This window comes from Homalodisca vitripennis, chromosome 2 (genome assembly GCF_021130785.1).
Source record: "Homalodisca vitripennis isolate AUS2020 chromosome 2, UT_GWSS_2.1, whole genome shotgun sequence".
Taxonomy (NCBI): Eukaryota; Metazoa; Arthropoda; class Insecta; order Hemiptera; family Cicadellidae; genus Homalodisca; species Homalodisca vitripennis.
The window spans coordinates 222,815,558-222,823,379 of NC_060208.1; positions in this window are offsets into that span (position 1 = coordinate 222,815,558).

The following is a 7,822-nucleotide window of genomic DNA, read 5'->3' on the forward strand; positions in this document are numbered from 1 at the left end:
TTGATCGTTTAGCAGCTTTCCTACCAGTTTTTGACAAACCGATTTCGGACTTTGTAAATATAAATTGCATATGACTTGATTTGAAAGGTTGAAGTTCTAGTTTAATCCCCACTTCTTCTACCTATATATATAGAAATTCAGAATGGTAAACATCGGCTTATTGCGAGTCCCTCGCCGAGTCAAGATGTTGATCTGATATTAACTGAGGTTAGAATTTTGTAAAAAGATCATGAAACTTCTAATTTCAGTGTATAAAATACTCCCCTTATTAAGTTTTACTGACGTGCAATTCCTAAAATATATACTATCACTTTAAATAGACTGACAAAGCATTACTAAAATGAAAGTAGCGTGATTGTAAATATACTAAAATGAGTTTCACATAAACTGATAAGGCAATAAAATTAAAATAGTAACAGCTTGCATATTTCCTTACTTTTGCTATCACTACGTGCAACAAGTATATATTAATACTATATATAAAAATACAACAAAAATATACAAAATGAATATTTCAACCTGCTAGTTCTACTGTATAAAAATACTTTACACTTTTTTGATACTTAAAACAGAAATAAAAAAGAGATACAAAAATGCATACTGGGAAAATCTCTGAATTTCCAGAGAGTAATTAAATAAACTAATATGGGCTCATTTACTGAGGACGTCCTAATAGTTAGGCCTACTGATGAAAATTATTGATTATTAAAGGAATTTATGGATTTTAATGGTGTTTTATTATAAAACCCGAAGATATAGGGACTGGAATCTGACTGAAACACAGCCTCCTAGACCTGCTCCTGTCGATACATGAAGTGAATGACGCCGAGAGAGGGAGTTAGCTATAGGGAGAAAGCGCCTTCTACGAGTGTACGAGCAGAATGTATTACGTCCTGGAATTCGTTAAGGGGTATTTGTAAACGCCACATTGCAAAGTCACTTATTTACAGTGCAGAAAAGAATCTTTCTCTTTGTACTAATTAATAAAAATTCATTTATTAAAAAACATTTCAACCAATAAAATCAAACATTTAGCCTTTCCGTGTTATATCCACAGCTAACAAACTGTGGTAAACACACAGTTTGTTAGCTGTGGATATTGTCCCTACTAAGCACAATTTGCATTTTGTCGCACTGAAGTTTATCTTGCTGTTGGATCCGAATACAAGCTTTGTATTACTCTTAGATTTACTTGATCAAGAGGACTGAAGTAAGTACGTTGATAAATCATGTTTAGACATTTCTGGAGTTCATGTACATTCAGTTAACACTGTACAGTAAGTGGGCCTTCGGTGTTGTGTAGTCAAAACACACACATTGAAATATTTATTACCGTGTAGTTCCTGATCAAAACCGGAAGTACACTTTCAACTTCCACTTTCAAAGACACGAATTATAGTGGGATTAAAATTCACCATAGTCGAACTTAGAAATGAAGCTTCATGCACAATTTCAAGTCTATATATCAGTTCGTTTTCGAAATATCGTGAGGAGTGATAGGCAGATACACAGACAGACGTGCAGAAATGAAATATTCCAGCCACACTATATGTAGAGGTTACGCTGACGCTCAGCTAAAACGTATAGTAATTACAATTATACACTTGGATTAAACTACACTGCATTGCAATAGAATCACAAGATAACTTCCTTTTGACTCCTAAATCTGGTGTTTGATGGGTGATGTAGTAAGATATAAGTGTAGTGATTACATACATATATTCACAACAGTCTGGCAATATTTCATAATGAGACTTAAGTTTTTTATTACTATAGTATATACAAATTTCACAACATAATAACAAATAAAATAAATATATGTAAATAAACAACAACTACTACTGATATTTTAGTTTACTAAAATGTACTTATAAAATTAACACATTAAAAAAAAACACTAACTGTTTATGTATAGCTTAAATCGTCAATAAAATAAAATAGCTGATAGATTAAAGATGATTTAAAAAGATTTACGGTATTACGAATGTTAATAATTGTCTTAATATTTTTAGAATAAACAAAACTTTATCTGTATATTATTTTTCTTCGTCAGTATATATATACTCTGCTGTTCACATTGTTTTAACAAAACAGTATTGGATGTTCATTGTTTTTTGTCAGATTAAAACAATATTTATTATTTCTATAAATAACGTCCAGAAGAGTTGTTTATTTGCCACCAAAAACCGCTCATTTATTTACAATTAATCACGATTATTTCTGAAGAAAAATCAAAGAGAGTGAAGATAGAAACAATAATAAGAAGTGAGTAGACGTTCCTCTCTGTAGATTATTGAAGTCAATTGTCGAGTCTGGTGGTAGTAATTAGATAAGCGATCTCTAGTGTACGTCGCCTCTTGGTTCTCTTTCCATCCCTCAGTATTCTGTAGTGCACCTTAACTAAGCGGCTCTAATCGAGCTATTTCTGTCTTTTAAAACAACAAACAATTAAGAGTAATTTGTTTAATTTTTAAACACACAAAATGATAGCCGACTTTATATAAATCATTAATTTTGATTACTTGATGTTGCATTGTAACATATTTTCACACTGCTAATTTGCAAATTTGAGTGGAAACATCTGTTAAGCTTAGCTAATGAGAGCTGTATTTGCAATTTTAAACAATGTGAAATACATTTTGAGACATTATTGAGCCACTAGAACAATTTACAAATAGCACCTATTCATTAATCATTTTTTCACATGCGAATTATTAGATGGATTTACCAAGATCCATAATTGATTCAATACTTGAATTTAATAAACAATAATATCTGAGTTTATGCCTCCTTCCAGTATTAAATAAATGCTTGATTTTTACCAGAAGTAGCCAACTGGTGCCACCCTTGGTTCTATATATAAACGACACCAGTTTTTATGTTTCCCATTGCTAAATAAGTGTCTTTCTGAAAATTCTTACACCTAGGTGTGATGTTTATGTGAGCGCATATTTAGATGGGAAATAACGGTCCTGTTAAACGCTATGGAATGTTGTGGTACGTAACTTTGTACCTCAGATCTGACATGCTTATCGTGTTACAGAACCACAACGGCACTCAGCTTACACTCTGACATAGAGTAGGTCACAGTACCTGAGGTATAGTCAACATACAAGAGCGGAACCAAGGTCCCGACTGTAAACCTTACATACGACGGAACTCTCCTGGATGGAAATAACTGAGGGTAACTTTGTTGTACAACGAGAGGACTAATAAGGTTACTGTTAAGCGGAGTTTCTCAATCAAGTACAGAGATTTGGGAACGTAGTTGGTTATATCTAGTTTAGAAACCTCTGTACTTGATCAAGTACAAACTTTGCGCTATCCAGTACAGGAATGGGTTTGATCAAGTACAGAGTTTGCGCTATCGAGTACAGGGTGGCTCGATCAAGTGCAGATGTTGAGCTATCGAGTACAGGGTTGGCTCGATCAAGTACAGATGTTGAGCTATCGAGTACAGGGTTGGCTCCATCAAGTAAAAACTTTGCGCTATCGAGTACAGGAATGGTTTGATCAAATACAGAGGTTTGCGCTATCGAGTACAGGGGTGGCTCGATCAAGTACAGATGTTTGAGCTATCGAGTACAGGGTTGGCTCCATCAAGTAAAAACTTTGCGCTATCGAGTACAGGAATGGTTTGATCAAATACAGAGGTTGCGCTATCGAGTACAGGGTTGGCTCGATCAAGTACAGATGTTGAGCTAATCGAGTACAGGGTTGGCTCCATCAAGTAAAAACTTTGCGCTATCGAGTACAGGAATGGTTTGTTGATCAAGTACAGATGTTGCGCTATCGAGTACAGGGTTGGCTCCATCAAGTAAAAACTTTGCGCTATCGAGTACAGGAATGGTTTGATCAAGTACAGATGTTGCGCTATCGAGTACAGGGTTGGCTCGATCAAGTACAGATGTTGAGCTATCGAGTACAGGGTTGGCTCCATCAAGTAAAAACTTTGCGCTATCGAGTACAGGAATGGTTTGATCAAGTACAGATGTTGCGCTATCGAGTACAGGGTTGGCTCGATCAAGTACAGATATTGCGCTATCGAGTACAGGGTTGGCTCCATCAAGTAAAAACTTTGCGCTATCGAGTACAGGAATGGTTTGATCAAGTACAGATGTTGCTTTATCGAGTACAGGGTTGGCTCGATCAAGTACAGATGTTGCCGCTATCGAGTACAGGGTTGGCTCCATCAAGTAAAAACTTTGCGCTATCGAGTACAGGAATGGTTTGATCAAGTACAGATTTGTTGCGCTATCGAGTTACAGGGTTGGCTCGATCAAGTACAGATGTTGAGCTATCGAGTACAGGGTTGGCTCCATCAAGTAAAAACTTTTGCGCTATCGAGTACAGGAATGGTTTGATCAAATACAGAGGTTGCGCTATCGAGTACAGGGTTGGCTCCATCAAGTAAAACTTTGCGCTATCGAGTACAGGAATGGTTTGATCAAATACAGAGGTTGCGCTATCGAGTACAGGGGTGGCTCAATCAAGTACAGATGTTGAGCTATCGAGTACAGGGTTGGCTCCATGAAGTACAAACTTTGCGCTATCGAGTACAGGAATGGTTTGATCAATTACAGAGGTTGCGCTATCGAATACAGGGGTGGCTCGATCAAGTACAGAGGGATGCCCGATCAAGTAAAATGGGTTGCATAATCGATAATCGAGTACAGAGTTTGCACAATCAAGTACAGAGGTTTCTCCATCAAGTACCAAAATTAGGAAAGCAATTTAAAACTGGATGAGAATCAAAATCTCACTATTTGAATGTATCAGACTGAGAGCAACCTTATCACCTTGCGGGAGAGTGATACCTTAGCATCGCCGTGGACTGACAAGATATTAGTAAAAGGAGTATTTTTTGAAATAATAAGGCCCTACGTCATTTTTCTATCAAAATAGACAAGCAGTGGAAATCGTTGCTTGTTAGAGCTATTATCATACTCCAAATCATTTCATTACCCAACTGTGTCTTTCCATCTCAGGCCAATTTCTTATATACATTCGTAATAGTGTCCTTAGCATACAGGACCAATGATGGCACCAATTGCTAACTACTGGTTTATAAATAAGCAGTCATTTTCTACTGCAGCAAGAATAAACTAAAAAGTTATTTTTTTCTTAATTGAATTGAGTATAATTCAACATAGTAAGCATAATCAACGTGGAAATATGTTTAAATATTACTAAATGGTTTAATAAAAACACTACTTTTGTCCAAATTGGTAATTTTCTGGACGAGCCCTTTCGAAACCAAAGGTTTTCATCTTTAGACAACTCCACAAATAAATATTTACACATTGTTTGTTACAATTAATATTAAAATAACATATGGTGTAAAAATGTAAATACAAAAATTTTGGAAATATTTCAGCCAGTATGAAAAATAAGATTTGACTAGAGTTTTAATTTTTGAATAAATAGAAAAGAAAGAAGAATAGAATTTTCAATAGGGCCCTCTTCATTGTTCATGAGTTTTTCTTTATTTCTGTTTATGTATAGTGTTTCCCAAGCATTTAAGATTCATTGATTTTGTTATTTCTTTTATTAATTTTAGATATTTGATTGATGTTATGTGTTCTGATTCAATGCAGTGCTTGGCTACAGCAGATTTGTATTAGATATTTAATTTTCCTATCCTAGAAGTATATTGTACTCGATGTTTTTACTGACAGACGCATCTTCTATGAATTGCAGGATTATGAAAAAATGTAATACTTCTTAATATTTATCTTATTACTGCAAAAAATTACACCCTGTATTGTCCATGGAATTTTCATAATTGATTGAGGCAAAATATTCTGACACTAACATTTTTTTTTTAGGAGAAGCCGATCTCCTTTTTGCCCTTATTCTGGCCCATTCTCATGGGCCACTTGCCTGAGCGAGGATCTTATCAAACAGAATAAGGGGGAGAGTCGATACAGTACAAGGTCGATGGTACTGATAAAAAGTACAACGGTCACAGACAGGATTCGAACCTGCGCTATCTCTAACTCAGACAGCGTCTTAGACCACTCGGCCATCGGCACTCCCAACAATTTTTTAAATATAAAGATTTGGATTTGAAAAGCAAATCATAATATACGAGTGTTATAACACTTTTAGATGAGTCATGTTAAAAAAATTGACGTTTGCTTGTAACAGTTGTATTCTTTCAAAATGAAATTTCAGGACTAACACTCAGCCTCACACTTGCCTCAGCATGAGACTGTAGCTGTTGACAAATATTACACTGCATTATCGGCTAATAGAATTCCAGAACTTATTCTTTATCAGTGGTTAGTTTTAAAATTTATATTTTCACATAAATAATAATAGTAAATCTCTCATTTAATTTTAGGCCTCTACAATATACTTTAATTATGCTTATTAGAGATTACGATACATACTACACGCTACAGCTAATTGATACTATCTGTTAGTTAGTTGTGTTCAGGAGATTTACTATATCCACGAACATCGACAGCTTGAATGATCGCATGATTAATTCAAGTGTCCTACCATGACCTAGATTGGATTGCTTTGTATACACAACTAACTCTAATACTAGCATTATTACAATGACTTAATTAAATATATCGCTATTAGTGGTATGTAAAAGTTAGCCGATATCATACAAGTGAGATAAAAATAATTGTAGAGGAATAATAAAGGACTAAAACATTATTGTCAGTTATTCCATAATGAAATGAAAAATGTCTTTATTAAAGAGGCGTAGTTAGCGCTGTTAACCCTCCCTACCACTCAAACCTATGCCATATACAGTACATTACTGATATTTTTATATAGACACATGTACGCTTTTAATATACTTAAATTTATAAAAATGTTTCAATACAATTACTTAATATACATGATATAACTTATGAAGTGAATAATATAATTCTTAATGAAAGGTAAAGAAAATAAACTAATAATGTAATAGAGAAAATAAAAAAGAACAATAAAACATTCAACCACTCCAAACACACTGTCTGATCTTACACACACCGCAAGCACCACCGCCCGTCACCCCCACTGCCCCCCAGTACCAAGTCCCTGACCCTCGCCCCGAAGCACGCACGACCCTCAATGATTCTAATATCACAAAGAGCGTTTCAAAGACGACAAGCCTGAACAGTAATCGACCTAATAGAAATTGTTGATCTATGAATGGGAATTGATAGTATAGTGGCCCCTTTTCTAGCTGGTCGTTCACTGATATCATAGATAAAATTGAAGTAATCTGAGATATAAATAGGAATTTTTATTTTAATAATTGAATTTATAATGAAAAGTATATGGATTTGCGTAGCTCTTGTAGTTTCATAAGTGATAATGTACTGAAAAAATTTTGAAACGTGCTCATGACCTCTAGAATTAAAAATAATTTTTATTTAGTAATTCTGCACGCTGAAGTCTGTCCGATTGCTCAACAGTCAAAAAACTGATCACAACGTCAAAGTTAGTGTTTAGAAATATAAGTGTCTTAACCAGCATCACCTTAATGTTAATTGGGAAAAGATTATATGATTAAAAAGTGATACAAACGTATAATGTTAGTTTATATATATATATATATTAATTAACAATGTATTCTTTCCCTCCAATGAGTCGATAAAAACTATAGAGTAATAACAAAGGAGTAACAAAATTATGACCATTACCCTAGAAATATCTGATTAAGAGGAGAAGAAAATACAAGTATTTGCAAAAATATAATTACACCGTCTATTGTGTTTATTGTACATTGTGTGACTACGCAAACTACATAATGGGAATTTGTTCTATTCTGGCCAATATATTATATATAAATATAAATGTGTACCAATTGCAC